Here is a 17,896-nt window from a genome sequence, read left to right as displayed (position 1 = left end):
TCGTGGATGGGGTCCTCCCCCAGTACAAGCTACTCTACGGTCCTCCAGACAAACAGGTAAGTACACTGGGAGCATGCTGTATGGGCTATGCCTGTGTGGAGAGGGCTGGATGTAAGAAGGAAGGGGGGAGAGTGCTGCGTGCATGAAAGACGGTGAATGCATGTGCCACATGGCAAGGGTAGGGATGGGGGCCAATCACTTCGACGGTGCAGTTGGTAATAACTTCTCTTTTTCCCCTGTACATTTCATGTAGGTCAGCGCCCACCAGAAGAAAGATATTTGGCGTGCCATCGCCAAGGACGTCCGGACCCTGGGGGTCTACCACAGACGGAGCACCCACTGCCGGAAAAGATGGGAGGACATTCGCCACTGGAGCAAGAAGATGGCGGAGGCTCAGCTGGGGATGGCCTCCCAAAGTGGGAGGGGTTCCCGTTGCACCATGACCCCCCTGATGTTCAGGATCCTGGCGGTGGCCTACCCGGAGTTGGATGGGCGCTTGAGGGCATCACAGCAGACACAAGGGGGTGAGTACACTCTCATTCTGCAGACTTTGCAAGCAGTGGGGGTGTCTGGGTGGGGGAGGAGGGCTGTGGGTTTCCCTAGGCCAGGGCGAGTTCCGTAGGCAAGGCCCCTCCGTATGTCAGGCCATGTGGCTCCCCAGCCCACCTCTGTAGAGTGCCAAGTACAGGTAGTCATACCCCTGTGTCATCTATGTGTGCAGAGGTTGTCCATAGCCTTGTAGGCCATTTCCCAGAAATTGAACAGTGGAGCCCAAGGGCGCGGCTTAGTGCAGGGGGTTCTGTGTCTGTCGTGTCCGCCAACGGTAGCAGTAATGCATGCACTCAACATGTCTTTCTTCTGTCTCCCCCCCTCTTTTTGTGGTCTCCCTGTTCTTGTGTGCATTAGCATCATCAGGCGGAGGAGCAGTGGCAACGGAGTACAAGGGAGCTGCAACCCACATGGCCCTGGAGGGCGACACTACGGAGTCTGAATTCACCAGTGGGACGCAGAGCGAGGGGAGCTCCATGGCGGGGACAGGTGCTCACACCAGAGACACGGACTCGTCCTCTGATGGGAGCTCCCTTGTGGTGGTGGCAACATCTGTGCCCCCCGCATCTACAGGTACAGCCGCCACCCCCCCCTACCAGCACCGCCCTCCCAGCAGCCCCTCAGCCTTTGCCCCGTGCCCGTTCACCCAGGAGGGTGGGCATCACCTTCGCCCCAGGCACCTCAGGCCCTGCCCCAGTCACCCCTGCTGCCCTCAGTGAGGAGGCCATTGACCTCCTCAGGTCCCTCACTGTTGGGCAGTCTACCATTTTGAATGCCATCCAGGGTGTAGAGAGGCAGTTGCAACAAACCAATGCATTCCTGGAGGGCATTCATTCTGGTCAGGCGGCCCTTCACCGATCTTTTCAGACTCTGGCCTCAGCACTGATGGCAGCCATTGTCCCCGTCTCTAGCCTCCCCCCTCCAACTTCCTCAACCCCGACCCAATCCCCTGTACCTCAGCCTATCCCAAGCACACATACAGACCAACATGCACACACCTCAACACACAAGGGAAGCTCAGGCAAACATAAGCACCACACATCCCACAGGCACTCACGCAAGCATCACACACATGCAGACACACCAACATCCACTGCCTCCACTGTGTCCCTCTCCTTCTCGTCTCCCTCTCCTTCTCGTCTCCCTCCTCCCTCCCAGTCTCGTCTACACTCACACCTGCATGCAGTACCTCTACAGCCACTACGTCCCTCTCCAGCACACCCACCACCACACCCCGCTCATGTGCAGCCACCACCCCCACTACCATTCACACGTCCCCTCTGCCCTCTCCCAGTGTGTCTGTGACGCCCCCTCCCAAGATACACAAACGCAGGCACACACCCACCCAACAGCCATCCACCTCATGACAGCCTCCAGCACATGCACCTTCACCCAAAGTCACCAAATGTACACCTCCTACAACCACCACCTATTCCTCCACTCCCAAACCCCCTCCAGCTACCCATCCCAGTGTCTCCAAAAAACTTTTCCTGTCCACCCTTGACCCTCCCCCACCCCGTCCATCTCATAGGTCCCGAACTAGCACCTCAGCCACAACATCTCCGGGACCAGTGGTGCCTGTAGTCACTGGAATCTGGAGTGCACCGGCCACCAGGGCAGCCAGTGTGGCACGGAGCCACAGCACAGACAGTCCCCCACCTGTGAAGCATCAGAAGTTGGCCAGTGCCCGGCGGGAGAGGGGGAAGACTCCAGCCACCAAAGCCGCTCCCAGGGATCCCGTTGGGAGTGTGGAGTCAGCTGTGACACCTTCCAAGGTGGGGAAGGGCCACAAGAAACCCAGCAAGTCTGGAAAGACCTGCACGGCGGAGAAGACCGCCATCATCCCAGCTGCCCAGGAGGCCAACGCCAGCACCAGCCCAGCTGCCCAGGAGGCCACCGCCAGCACAAGCCCAGCTGCCCAGGAGGCCACCGCCAGCACAAGCCCAGCTGCCCAGGAGGCCACTGCCAGCACCAGCCCAGCTGCCCAGGAGGCCACCGCCAGCACCAGCCCAGCTGCCCAGGAGGCCACCACCAGCACAAGCCCAGCTGGGCCATGAAGGACCGCCAGCAAAAGGCCCGTTGGGCCATGATGGACCGCCAGCCCCGCTGGGCCATGAAGGACCGCCAGCAGCTGAGACCCTGCAATGGAGACCGCCATCTGTGGCACTGCTGAACAGGGCACCGCCATCTGAAGCACCGCTGAACAGGGCACTGCCATCTGAAGCACCGCTGAACAGGGCACCGCCATCTCAAGCACCGCTGAACAGGGCACCGCCATCTCAAGCACTGCTAGCCCATGAGCGGCAGGGGCACTGACGCAACTGAGTCCGTCACGGGGTGAATGATGCACTCTGGGCACCATGCCCCCTCCAGAACCAGTGGAGACTGACATTCACTACCTCTGTCCTTAACAGGATGAAGCACTCTGGGCACAAAGCCCCCTCCAGAACCAGTGGAGACTGCCATCCACTACCTCTGTCCTTAACAGGAAGAAGCACTCTGGGCACCATGCCCCCTCCAGAACCAGTGGAGACTGCCATCCACTACCTCTGTCCTTAACAGGATGAAGCACTCTGGGCACCATGCCCTCTCCAGAACCAGTGGAGACTGCCATCCACTACCTCTGTCCTTAACAGGATGAAGCACTCTGGGCACCATGCCCCCTCCAGAACCAGTGGAGACTGCCATCCACTATCTCTGTCCTTAACAGGATGAAGCACTCTGGGCACCATGACCCCTCCAGAACCAGTGGAGACTGTCATCCACTTGTGAGACTGTGGCTTTGCACTCCCCAGGATTGAACAGTGGGCAACCCACCCACTGTAGAGACTTGAGAGACTGTGGCTTTGCACTCCCCAAGATGGAACAGTGGGCAACCCACCCACTGTATAGACTTGAGAGACTGTGGCTTTGCACTCCCCAGGATGGAACAGTGGGCAACCCAGCCACTGTAGAGACTTGAGAGACTGTGGCTTTGCATTCCCCAGGATTGAACAGTGGGCAACCCACCCACTGTAGAGACTTGAGAGACTGTGGCTTTGCACTCCCCAGGATGGAACAGTGGGCATGTGGCCCCCTCGTGGATTTGGCGTCGTGCACTCAACCGGCTGAGGTGACCCCCCTTTCCCTCCCCCTGAGGTGCCTGTTTTCTTGCTCACTGATGCCCCTGCAGTGTTCTCTCCATCATGGTCGGGGATCTTGTGTGGGCCTCGCCCATACTGGGTGGTCCCAGTGTTCCACGGACTATCTTAGTGCACTACCTGGACTACTATGCTTGGTATATATTTTGTACATGGTGTATATATATATTTCTGCCTACTTGTTTTTAATATAATACAATGGTTACACTAATTTTCTATTGGCTTTGCATTCTTCCGGGGAGTTTGGGGGGTGTTACTGTGATGTGTAGATTTGCATTTGTGTGTGTTGTAGTGGGTGAGGGTGGGGGTGTTGCGTGTATGTGTTCCTGTTTTTTGCCTCCCCCCTCCCCTGTGTCGTAGGTGCAGTACTCACTGTGGTCTTCGCCGCCGGCGTTCATGCTCCTGGTAGAGGAGCAGGAAGACTATCGCAGGGAGAATTTGGAGTTCTGGGTCCATGGTGTCCTCGTTCCTCATCGGGTGTGTAGAGGTGAGCGTTTTCCCTTCTAAATTCCTGTTTCCCCCTTGTTTTTATCCGCTGTGAATCCGCCCCGGAAAAGGTGGCGGATTGGTAGGTTGTGATACTGTGGGCGGTACATTGTCTCCCGCCTGTCTGTTGGCGGTGACCGCCGCGATGTTTGTTTGTACCGCCGTAGCGGTTGGAGTGTTAAAGTGGCTGTCTTTGTTGGCGGTTTCCGCCATGGTGGTAATTGCAATTTTTTTACCGCCGGCCTCTTGGCGGTTTTACCGCCGCTTTAACACCGTCCGCCAGGATTGTAATGACCACCTAAATGTCTCCACTTGTGTTTGGACAATAGTGATCACAGCAAGTACCTCCAGACACCAAGGGAACATTATCAGTAGTAAGACTCTGACCTCAGCAGGAATTATCACTTACATACCACTTACATATTAGCACTGAATACATTAGGCAGTGCCATAATTTTGCCTTCAAACAATAGCTAACTGGTTACTGAATATGTACGGTTTTTAGTATCAAATGCAAACTTTAAAAAAAAAAATTATATACATGCAAAAACCCCAAACAAAAACGTTTTATTGTTATAAAAAACGTCACAAAATATCAGTTTTTGATTTTTACCTATTACAGATTTGATCTTGAAATATCATCATGTCATTTTTCACAGACATTCTACTTCCACAAATACACACAATCTGTCTTACATGCTGGGGTGTAGCCATCACATACCAAGGATGCCCACAATATCTTATGGATTTCTATCATTCTGAAAGAGATGAGCATAATTGTGTAAAGAATGCTTACAAGGATAGGCACTAGTATCTCACCTAGCGTTTGCAGGCCATGACCTGATCTTTACAGATCTTCAGATGTCCTTAAAAGATCGGAATCTGGTCCTCAATCAATCCTAAATTAAACCAAAACCTCCCTTAGAGACCCATTGCTGGTCTTTGGACACCTTTTACCAGCCTTCAGAAATTCTCTGACCAACAGGCAGCCATCAGATCTACATGTGGGACTTAGGCTAACTCTACCAGAGCTTAGAGGCCACCAAACCCTCTGAGTCAGTCCAAACACTGCTACTGACACTGTTAGCAGGCCCGTGTGTCGCCATAAGCCACCAACAGGCATCCCTGAGACATACCCAGTACTCAACATCCTTATTTGAGCAACACATTCCCTGTTTCCAGGCTTCACAGACCAATCACTGGAACTCATATAACTTCGGTCAGCCCTCATAGTCCTAGAGACCCTCCCTGTCAGACCCAGGGCCCTCAAATGTCTTAAATTGGCTCAAACTTCTTTGCTCAATTCTCAGATCCTGTTTCTGGCTACCTTATCTATTCAGACCTATTCCCATCAGTTGGCCCTCTAAAATGCTAAGACTTCATCAACTGGCCCTCGGAGCCCCTGTTCGCCTCCCAGAAACTCCCAGCTCATTCTCAGACCATCTGTAGCCACCTAGTCACAGGTACATTTTCTAGCCCTCAGATCTGCTTACTAATCCCACTCTACTCCTTAGCCCCAGATTACTTTCCTTGCCATAAAAGCCCATGATACTCCAAGTCAGCCTGCCCTCATTTCCTCTTTGTTGTCCTCTGATCCTGTTAGACACCTTCTGCTACTCCCAGATCCACTTTACCTCCTGTGAACCTGCTCTTAGCTACCTTTCGTGACCCAGTGCACCCTTTAGCCCCCTCTGCCATCCCTAAGAGCCCCCCTTTCATAATATGCACTGTCCATGTCAGCCTGCCCCCTGTGTGGTCATTTTAGCCCCTTATATTTCAGATACTGGTCACCAGACTCTGGTAACTTTGTCTCCCAGTTTAAATTCCCTGCCAGGATGCTCTGAGCGCCATTTAAAGCCATCTGTAATCCCACAGAATCCTTTTCCTGGCCCTCATTGGCTACAAGATGCACTATAAGTCTTTCCTCACATTCATTTAGACAACCTCGGCTAGCACTCAGAGCCTCACTGCTTGCCATTACCACCCTTAAGACTTCCTGCCAGCCTGTCCTCATCTCTCCTGTACAGCCTTCAAAGCCTTTTAGAAACTCTCCACTAGCTCCAGTGCATGTTTCCTGGCCCGTCATGCCCTTGCGGTTCCTTGCTAGTGTCAGAGTGAATTTCGAATTAATAAAAAATGTATGTGTAATTAACTTACCAAGTCGTAAATGATGTCATTGAGCTGTATTTGACATAATAATGTGTTTAAAGTTGACATAACTCGGCCGCAGATTAATTTGTAGTTTTTGTACATTTGTACATTTTAAATGGTTTCTCAATTCTCTCCCTGTGCAGCTTGAGTTGAAATGTGTCCTACAGCATTTTGTAAAATTCTCTTAATTCAAGCAGTTTTATGATCATGTTTTAGTACATCTCAAAATACATTCTTTTTGGCTTTCCTGGTGTTCCTGAAAGACGCCTGCCCTTAATTTTTCAAATTTTCAAGGTTAATGCTGTTTGCTGGTAAAACTGTGTTCTATTCATCATTTCTATAGTTTGCTTTCAGAAATGCAATTTACCCTTGTATGTGGGTTAGAGGTACTCATTTATTATTAACTTTGGGAGGGTAGTTCTAGAGTAGCCCCTTTTACGTTAAATAATTTTGACATTGTTCATTCATTTCTGCCAATGTGTCTTTGTGAGTAAAGCTCATGGTTCCACTTCATTCCATGAATAGGGCATAATTCTTCAATTCTGAAAACCTAAGTAACAAGATTGTTTAGAAAGTGAGGCAAGACTTTTTATTATTTTCCCTAAAGGCAGAATTCATGTTGGTCTTCTTACTGACTTTATGCTATTTGCCTTGTGCTATAGTGCATTTGCGTCTGTCTGTTAACTAGAATACCGCACAGTCTCTATTTTCCAATGCTAATTCCCATTCATGTTTTATTTAGATTGAATTGACTATTTGTGTCTTCTGTAATAATTTTGAAAAGTTAAATAAACCTTCATGTTTTTCACTTTGATCTTTTTCTGGTGAAAGTGATTTGAAAGTGATTTGACTTGGTTTATCTCTATTAAGGCATAATCGTTCTTTGGTACTTACACAAGGCACCATGTCACACAAATGAGCACCTGAGAGAGTAACTTAGTGACAACAGAATTTGGGAGAACAAATTTAGCGACAACATTAGCCTGCACTCATCTCCACAGCCCACTCAGTCCCCAGTTGCCTGCATACACCATTCAGGCAGGTGAATCTACTCTCGGGAACAGAAATAAATCCAGAACAGCCTGATCTCTGCTCCACTTGAAAGAGTACTGTGGACAGGACAGTCAGCAACATTTGTGGTTCGTCCGCATCCACCAAACTTTAAATGATGATATGAGATCCTCACTGCCTAATCCATAAGTAACAGTGTGCACGTGTGTACACTCTAAATAGGCACACACAATGAGTAGAAATCACACTCTTTACTTTGTTTTAAGAAATAGATTTATATGTGTTTACATCTTGAACTGATGGTGACTCTGATCAAACGATTTGAGTCATGCTTTTGTCCATGGCCATCTGAAGAAAGATGGTCAGAGGGTCAGGGAGTGGGCATTCATGTGAATGTCATGTACAATAGCTGAACACCCATAAACGTGCAAGTTTGTGGGTATTCACAGCATTTTCAAATATGAAATTGGAAGCCCCCTTCTTCAAGTATGCTCTAATTTACTCTTTGCATGCTATTCATGTCAAAGAAAAATCACTCTCTCAGGCTGTTCCAGGTCTGGCAGTCTGGAACATGCTCATTACCAGAAAGCAAATACATTAGGAATTGCAAAATCAACATAATCAAATAATGTTAACAGATTTAGAAATTACATTACCTTTATAAATGTTCGTCATATAGACAAAGGAAAGATTCCCATGATCGAGAATGAAACCAGAAAAGGGCAGGTGCCCGGCGTTCTCATGAGAAACGATTGAAAGGACCTTCAAAAACAGATACAGGACAGACGCTTCTCTGCTGAGCAAACAGGAATCAACTTTATCATTTACGTGCACCAAAGTGAAAATGAGGGTTAGTTTTTGGCAGATGAGAAGGCATGCACATCATGAAATAACATAGGGGTACATTACAAATGCCTTTTAAAAACAACAAGGTTTATACAAATGCGACATTTTAATAGGCATAATGCTATTTGTACATCCACAATTTCCTCCGTTTTGCACCTCAATGTGCTAACATAAAGCAAATCTATAGAATTCAACCTATTAACTTCTAGTTCAAGCTCAATTTACTGCTTCAATATTATATTCTTCGTTGGTGTCATCATCAGTGATTTGTGGACGAGCATGGGCAATGCCCTTATTAGAACCAATGTTACAAAAAATGTATTATTATTTGCAGAAGAACTTAAAGTGTTAGGAGCATATTTAGGAGCCCCTAGCGCCATTCTAACACCACATTTGCGTAATTTATTTTACGCTAATGTGGCATTAGAAGCCCAAAAACGGCACGCCATATTTACAAAGCGGCACAATACATGCTTTGCGCAACTTTGTAAACCTTTGCGCTACATTATGCCTGCACCAGGCATAATGTATGCAAAGGGGGCGTTCCCCCATTAAGGGGGCTGAAAAAATGGTGCAAAGAAATCTAAGAGATTTCTTTGCGTAATTTTTTCCGGCACTTTTGACGCCGGTTCAGAGCAGGCATTAAAAGGAGGCTTCCATTGGTTATGATGGGCCTCTGGGTGCTTTGTAGGATTAGGGTCAACATTTTTTACGCTAATCCTGCAAAGCACTGGACTAACGTCAAATAATTCTGACGCTAGTCCCCTAACTCCCACCATGGTGCGCCGTATTTTAAATACGCTGCACACATGGTGACATTAGGAAGTGCTAAGGGGCGCAAGAAAAGTGGCGCTCCACTGTGTGCAGCGCCACTTTCCTTAAATATGCCCCTTAGTATTATTATCAGAAATGTTTCTAGGATCTTCATTCCTCACTTTCCAAAAGAGCTAGTAAACCAGGAGCATAACCATCCCATGTTTAAATTGAAGTCTTTTTGGAGAGTGTGTAGTTCCTTAATGCTGTACTTAATGTGATCTATCTGCTCATGAATACTAAAAAAGGATGCAATAGAGGGTACAACATTCGGAACCAACAACAGCACAAATACCACTGTTGGCTGCCATTCTGTTCTGCAACATCATAGTTCTTTGGGACTCTAACTACCTATTGATCAACCCAGAAGGAACAGCCGTGGTGTTGGAAATCTCATCTACTATTGTAGAATTCGTTCTTTTTTGACAGATAGATTGGGCAAGCCCCACGCCATACACAGGGAACATAATGGAGAATAATCTATTTGCCTCACATACACCACAGTCTTTTTGGTGTCGCAGAGTGGCAGCAAAGTGTTTATTAGCATGGGCAACACAGACAGGGTAAAAGACACCAGTCCAGTATCTTTCTAGTCAGAGACTGAATTGTGACAAGAGTGTCCTTGCCACAAATGAAAGGAGCATATTCCTTCTGAAACAGTGCTTATAATGAAGTCGGTCAGTAGGAAATTTAAGATCAAAGGGAGTAACATAGAGAAGGATGGTTTTCAGGATGGTACCACAGTCACTCTGGCCCTTAAAGATACTCCACTTATTTGGATGTTGATACTCATAAATATGGCCTACATTCTGAATAAGTAAGATGAATATTGTCTGCCAGGAATTGATATAGTGGATAAAGAAGTCATCCATTTAACATGGATTTTCAAACTGAATGTCAGTACATGCTGGTAGATGCAGCCCATTGAACCACAGATCAAGGCATGTTTCATCTTTGCTGAGGGTCACATGATTGAAAGTTCATCCCCTCAATCTTCAGTGGGCATGTTAGTGCAGTTCCAGCAAGAGGAACATGTATTACCTGGTAATATTTGTCTAGCAACAACAAGTAGGTGTTACATTGGTAGACAGACCAGTGGTTCATGTCAAGTATAGGCTCAGTGCACTTTCGCGTTACACTTATGCCCCACTTAGTTACCCAGAGATACCCCACAAGGAACCGGAGAACAAAAGCTGCAGCAAAGAAGCCCGCCACACCCACATTGGGATCCGATAGCAGGAAGTCGATGATCGCCTTGAATGGAGGTGAAAATGGCAAAGTAGAGGAGAGGCATTCTCAGAACTCCCATAATAACAGTTGAGAGTGACGGTAATGATCCTCTCAATGTACCAGCTCCAGTTTCAAATTTGGAGATGGAAGCAGTTGATGGAGCAGCAGAAGCCTTGACCTGCTGGGCAGGTGCATACTTGCAGGTTGACAGTTGATCTAAGTAGGCAGCCCGCAACACTTGACAGCTGTTTTGGTGATCAGCAAGATTTGGCAGGTGCCCTTCCACCATGGTTTCAGACAAGTATTTTGCTGGTGTAATTTCATGTAAACCTACCTGCCAGGGTTCAACCCATGGCAAAGATTGCTTGGGTATCCTGGAAAGGCAGACCTTAGAATGGAACCTGCAGAGAAGGTGAATCAACTGCCTGCAGAACCACAAAATGAAATCATCTTTCAGCTCTAAGTTCAGAGCTGTAGTTGCCATATGTGGTTTGGAGGACAATATCATGGGTTGACTTGGTTATTTTGAACGAGCTCAGTTGTGTTACCTGGGAAGGAGTAGCACAGATTGATCAAAGGGTTAAGGGTAATGGTCAAACCACTTGAGTTAAGCCTTAGAACATATTTTTCCTATTTTGTTTTTGGAGAGTGGCATTTTTGCATTCTACTTTATCTGCTGATTTGCTTGACAAGTGCAGTGAATATGTTGAGTTATCCCCAATGCTTTGGACAACCCCCTGAATAGCAGATGAAATGAAGTGCAGGCCCAGTCCATGGAGAGCCACAGGTAGTCTCCGAAATGGGGAATACAGTCTTGCAAAACCTCCACTCAGATGAAGGGATGAGTCTTCATCCTACCTGAGAACATACAGAGAAATAGAAGGAAGACACGCATCTGGGCGTTTGGTTAAAAAACATCGGCAAATAGATGTAGATGCCCAAAGGAAGGAGTTTGGCAGCATGTGTGGTTTTACTCCCTTTTCCAAAAGTATGGATCTGTCTGGTGGCACATGGAAGACAGTAATTCTGAGCAACAGAGGTGAGGAAAGGTGGTAACCAAAGCATAGCATCAGCCCACGTCCTACCATCCCTCCCTCTGTGGGCAAAGCCATGGTATCGTCTGACAAGGTTGGTCACTGATGTCCATCCACACTACTTATATGTCTCCTTCACTGGTTACGTTAACCCAGTTCTGTTTCACAATCTTTGGGGCTTGTTCATAGAACAATGCTACTGCTTTGAGTATGAACACCGGGAAGACATTGGATCTTAAAGGATACAGGGTAGTCTTATGGTGAGATGAAGAATCAGCTTCTTCAGCAACCTGATCTGCTAGGGCATTTCTTCAAGACACATCATCTAGACATCTAGGACTGATTGAAGGAGCAGCACATTTCACAACAGCTATCCAAATTGGTGACACAAAGGTATGGAGTAGATTCTTCATATTCATTACTTCTTTATAGGGGCCTCTGCTGAGGTCATGAAAACTCACTCACCGAAGGGCTACCCCACAAGCATACTTGGAGCCTGTGAATATCTTTAAAATCTTTCTTTCAGTGAAGATGCATGCTGTGGTCAGGGCTACAAGTTCAACTATTTGCAAAGAAGTAATATGAGGTAGGTATCTGCGTTCATTAATTTCATACACAGTGTAAACAGAATGACCAACAGTTACATTTCCAACATCATCTCTGACATGAACCGTCAACATAACACAATAGTTTGCTGCTGCATTTTGATGTACCAGGGAGATCAATGCAGGTTTTCGTGACATGTTGGTGACTACAAGACAATCATGGGGTTCTCCCTCTTGGGAGGTCGGCAACAAAGTTTATGTGGGACAACATGCTAAGGTTATGTGGGAGCCAGACCATAAGAGAACAGATATCTTGTACCTGGATAGCCTGGCAGTAGAAAACTGTTGTGTTTTGTTGTGGCTGAGTGAGGGATGGCTACAGTCAGGATTGATCCCAGCATAACCTTCTCATAAGCTTCCATAAGATCGGTAATCACAGCAAGAGAGCAGAGACACAGTGGAAGTCCTGTTGCTATGTGGTAAGGCTGGATGAGTAGAATGTAACAGGTGTTTTTTGATCCCTATAATCTTGCACCAATACCCAAGAAGTATTCCAAGCTCTTTTATGGCAATACATTGTGAATGGGTTGCTGTAATATGGGAGTCCCAGTGCAGGTGAAGCAGCCAATGCATGCTTTTGCTTCACAAAGGCACTTTCTGCCAATGTTGACCAATGCAAGGGTTCCTTGGTGTTCCTTTCTTACACAATTTTGCAATTCTTATACCAGGGCAGTGAATCCAAGGTTCCACAGCCATCACCAAGAAAGTGTGAATCTGAGAGATGGTCACTGCCCGTGGTAATTTATGAATAGTTTCAATTTGCTCAGATGGCAGGTGGTACTCACAAGCATGCATTTTTTGGCCTAGTATTGTATGACACAGGAGAAAGACAACATTGCACTTTCTCCTTGGAAGCTTTATGCAGTTTTTGGCCAATTTAATTAACAAGTACACTGACTCTGGCTGGCATTGGTCAAGAGTGACAGATGCAATTAATACTTAATGAATATATTTCACTAAAGTGACGTTTGTGGGGAAGAACAAAGGCCCTGATTTATACTTTTTAGGGCAAAACTGCACTAATGCCGTTTTGCACTAAAACGTTTAGCACCGGCTTGCACCATTTCTGTGCACTAGCCAGGCACCGTATTTATGGAATGGTGCAAGCCGGTGCAAACGGTAGGCTAGCGTCAACAAAAATGACTTTAGTCGGGTGGGGCTGGCGGTATGGAAGAAGTGGGTTTTGCACCAAAAAATGGTGTTAGGCAGGTTAGAGTAAAAATAAAAATGACTTTAACCAGATTAGCGTAATTTTATGGCGCTAAACCTACCATGCCACATGACTCCTGCCTTGGAAAAGGCAGGAGTCATGCCTACCACTCCAATAGCCAGCACAGAGGACAAGGGTCGCCTGGGCATGGCCATTGCACCCTGTGCCATGTATGGGGTCCATTTCAGGGCCCCCTAAGGCACTTTAAAAAACAAAATAAAATACTTACCTGTACTTACCTGGGATGGGGTCCCCATCCTCTGCTGTTCCTCTGGTGTGGGTGGGGGTGTCCCTGGGGCCTGGGGAGGGCACCTGTGGGCTTATTCCATGGTGTTCCACCATGGAAATAGGCCCACAGGTCCCCTGACGCCTGCCCTGACCCAGGCGTCCAAAAATGGGCCACAGCAAGCTTTGCCCCATTTTTTGACCCCTCCTCCCTCCTGTGCACCATTTTTGCACAGGAGTATAAATATGGCGTTAAGGCCATAGAGTCATTTTTTGCACAGAAACCCCTACCTTGCATCTCATTAAGGCACGGTAGGTTTCCACGTCCACAAAATTAGTTTAACTCCATAAATTTGGTGCTAGACGGGTCTATCGCCAAAGTATAAATATGGAGTTAGTTTTGCACCAAATTAGAGTTTTAAAAAAATGACCCTAATTCGGCACAGAGTATAAATATGCCCCAAAATGTCAAAATCTTTATTTAAAACTTGGGAAAAGATGGAAAGAGACACTGTAAACCTTGAGGAAGGATCATTGCCACTTTGATTGAGATCTGATAAATGAGAAAGTGGAGAGGTACTGACATTCTTTATATGTGAGAATGAAGAAGAAGATGGAACAAACATCCACCACCGTAAACCACTGAGCTAGAATTTGGATGCAGGAAAGGATGGTGGCAAGGTTAGTGTCTACAGGAAAGTTGGGAATCACCATGCTATTGATGAAGTAGATGTCCTGTACAAAACAGTACACATTGGTTTACTCCCCTTACTTATAGCGACAACTAACAATAGGCACTACAATCTCCTTTTTGATGAGGTCACTGATTATGAGCTGGTTCCTTTTTCAGTTTCAGAAAATAGAGGGTATTGAGGAATGCAAACTAGCGACATCAGATGGCTCAATTTAATCTTGATGGGTTCAACTGTTGCAATATAAATAAGATCATTTGCATCTGTGGACCACAACTTAGAAGTATCTGCTCGAGCACTTTAATCAGTGTGTCAGAAGAATTGGAACTGCATTCAATAGGAAACAAATCTGATTGACAAAGGATGGCCAAAACTGTCTCTTCATGAAGTAGTGAAACCTTGAAAAAACACCATCATTATCACAAATATCATTAAGTTTGATTCATAAAGCAAATCTCTTATGAACAGTTTTGCATAGGATGACATGCTTAGCAAGAAAGCATGGTTTTCAGTGATGGGACACAAGGTAACAGGAACGGGGTCTGAAATGTCATGAGGAACTCTCTGATTGGAGATGCCAACTACATCAATTGTCAAGTCTGAGAGAGATGTGGATGGAAATTCAGAGGATTTGAGGGCAGACCAGCTGGCACTGTTATTAATGAGGCATGAAGTAGGGTTCCATTAATGGTACACTTCAAGGAGCGACCATTGTATTCAGTAGTGATAGAAGTATTCATGCTACAGTTGGCACCTCTCATGGTGTCCTAGTAATCTGGATACTGGTTATTGGTAATTTGAACGAATTTGGGAGGGTTGGTTTTTGTGGGGACGCTGGAAGCAAAGTTTGAGCATTACCTCTTGCAATGTCCCAGCTACCCACAGTTAAAACAGGATCTACCCATGGCTGTTGGTCATCTCTTTTGCACCCCCCACCTCTGCCAGTCTTGGTTTCCTGCATTTGCAGCATTGTTGTAAAAGCAATATTAGTGTCTTTCTTACGCTCCGTTACTGATATTCAGTGGTTTGTTATAGTAACATATTCAGCCAAGTTCTTTGTTTGCCATCCAAAGCTAACTGTTATCAGCTGATGCTGCACATTTGGGGGCATATTTATACTTGTTTTGCCCCGAATTTGCATAATTTTTTGATGCAAATTCGGTGCAAAACTAACTCCATATTTATACTTTGGCGCTAGATCTAGTATATATTTTGTTTTTTAAAGTGCCACTGGGGGCCCCGAAATGGCCCCCCATACATGGCACTGGGTGCAATGGCCATGTCCAGGGGACCCTGGTCCCCTGTGCTGGCCATTGGAGTGGTGGGCATGACTCCTGTCTTTTGTAAGACAGGAGTCATATGGTATGGATGGTTTTGCGTCATAAAATGACACTAAGCTAGTTAGAGTCATTTTCTTTTACACTAACCTGCCTAACGTCATTTTTTGGTGCAAAACCCCCTTCTCCCATACTGCCATCCCCACCCAGCTAATGTCATTTTTTTTTACACTAGCCTACTCTTTGCGCCGGCTTGCACCATTCCACAAATATGGTGCCCAGCTTGCGCTTAAGAATGGTGCATGCCGGTGCAAAACATTTTGATACAAAACTGCGTTAGTGCAGTTTTGCACCACAAAGTATAAATATGCCCCTTGGTAACAATCCTTGTGCAAAGGCATTAGACACAGCTTCCTGAGCTTGTTCTGGAGATGAATAATACCAAAATAATGCATGAACACAGCCTTTAATCTGATATGTCTAAATATTCTGCCAGTGACTCACCCTTGTTCTGTTTAAAATTTAACATTTTAGACCAATCAGTTTTAACTGGACACACTTCGATCACTGCATTAACCAAATATTTGTTTACATTATTCAAAGCAATTTCTGTGGCTGTCTCGACCAGTAACATTTCTCTTTCAGCTGATCTCTCACTTCACTTGGAACCACCAATCGCAATAGCTAATTCATATTTGCTCAATTTGGTCAGTACAGTTCAAACCCAGTTTGCATGCAATTCTTTATAGAACTTAGCGGAGTTTTCGCATACATTGGAGAACTGCTTCTTCTTGTTTATTAAGTCTTATTGGTACCATGGTAAATGTATGATTATTTTTTCCTCCAGACCTGGGGTAATCCTCACAAAGGAAACATAAAAGTGGGCGGCTTCTCATCCTCATTATTGCTAGAAGGTGAGGAGGCTTAATTGCTCAATTACTCTACTTCTCATGCAACATATGACCCAGTGTCCCATTAGCTCTATTTTGCCTCAGTAGAATATAAGTTCCCTCTCATGTGGGAGCTTCATCGTTACCTAGTGTGAGTGAGTCCCATGACCAGTTTTCCAAGTTGCAAGTTTAGTCTCTCATCCTGCATGTGTGCACTGTCCTCTGTCGCTTGCCTTGTTTCGCTAGCTACTGAAGCCACTCTGCTTACTAAGAAGTTATCTTGTCCCCATTGATTGAGGGGCCAGCAGTGCCCCTTTTCCAGGTGCGACTGCTGCAGGTGCATCCGTTCTGCTTCAGTTGGTCTGGTTATCTGGGGGAAGAAGTAAGAAGGCAAGGAAGTGGAGGGTTTGAGAAACTACCCTTTCCCTCAAAGAGCTAATTCAGTATTTGAGTTTCTCCTGGGCCTGCTTCATTCCACAGACCTGAGGCTTGTGTTTATGTTTGTATACTTCCTCAAACCAATCAACAGATGCTGGCCATTGCTCTTGTTCTGTTTTGTTCTTAGACTCCTTTCGCTTCTTCCTCAAATTAGTCAATCTTTATACATTAAAAGTACCATTCTCTGGTAAGGATGATTTTCCATCCTCATTAGTGAGTTAAAAAAATATGCATATGATTTTTCCATACTGGTGGTACATACTGTGGGCAGTAGTCCATTTTGGGCGTTGGTACACCAGGGATCCCCCATGGGCTGCAGAATGTATTGTGCCACCCATTGGAGCTCATACAAACTGTGTCTGCAGGCCTGCCATTGCAGACTGCATGAAATGATGCACCACCGAACCTGGTCACTGCACTTAAACATTATAAGTCACCGCTCTGGTAGGCCCTTCAGCCCAAGGGCAGAGTGCATGTCTCTAAGTGTGAGGGCACCTCTCATGAACAGGGTGCCCCTACAGAGCCCAGGCCAATTCCTAGACTCTGTAAGTGCAGGGAATCCATCTTAAGGTATGTAGTGGATAATGTTCAACACGAGTGGTCCACCTACATAATGGCTTCTCTGAACCTAGGCATGTTTGGAATCAGTCATGTTGGATTTAAGCAAATACACCGATTCCAGTTGCATGATACCATGTCCTCTGGGGGTTACTTAGAGGATCCCCCAGTTCTGCCTGTGCAGGCTTATGGGGTCTGGCTGCCAGCCCACGCTGCTGCTGACCCCAGACACTGTTCTGCCTTTCTGCTGGTGAGCCGGGCTCAGGCTGGAGAAGTAGAGCAAAGAATTTCCTGCAAGGGAGGTGTGACCACCTTCACCCATGTATTAAGTTGTATTAGGTGTCTAAGGGCTGGGGCAGGGCGGCCTCTGAGCGCCACCAGACCGCTTTGAAGGGCACATTTGGTGCCCTCCTTGCATAATCCGGTTTGCACCAGTTCAGGAACCCCTGGTTCCCACTCTGGTGCAAAAGTACACAAAGGACAGGGGAGTGACCACACCTACAGAGGTGCGCAGGGCTTTGCCAGGTAGCCACTTGATTTTGCCATCTTGGAACCAAGATGGGCAGAGGCCCCTAGGAGCATCTGACTGGTTAGGCTAGGTAGATGGCATCACTTATCCCCTTTGATAGGTGGGTCACTTCAGAGAGTGATCAACCCCCTTTTAGGGTTACTTAAGGGCTCCTCCGTTGGTGGGTCCTCAGATTCATCGAGCAAGACTCTTCAAGGAACTCTCTGCAAGAC

The sequence above is a fragment of the Pleurodeles waltl genome, chromosome 5 (genome assembly GCF_031143425.1).
Source record: "Pleurodeles waltl isolate 20211129_DDA chromosome 5, aPleWal1.hap1.20221129, whole genome shotgun sequence".
NCBI lineage: Eukaryota > Metazoa > Chordata > Amphibia > Caudata > Salamandridae > Pleurodeles > Pleurodeles waltl.
The sequence above is the reverse complement of the archived record's forward strand: the minus strand, read 5'-3'. Positions refer to the sequence as shown.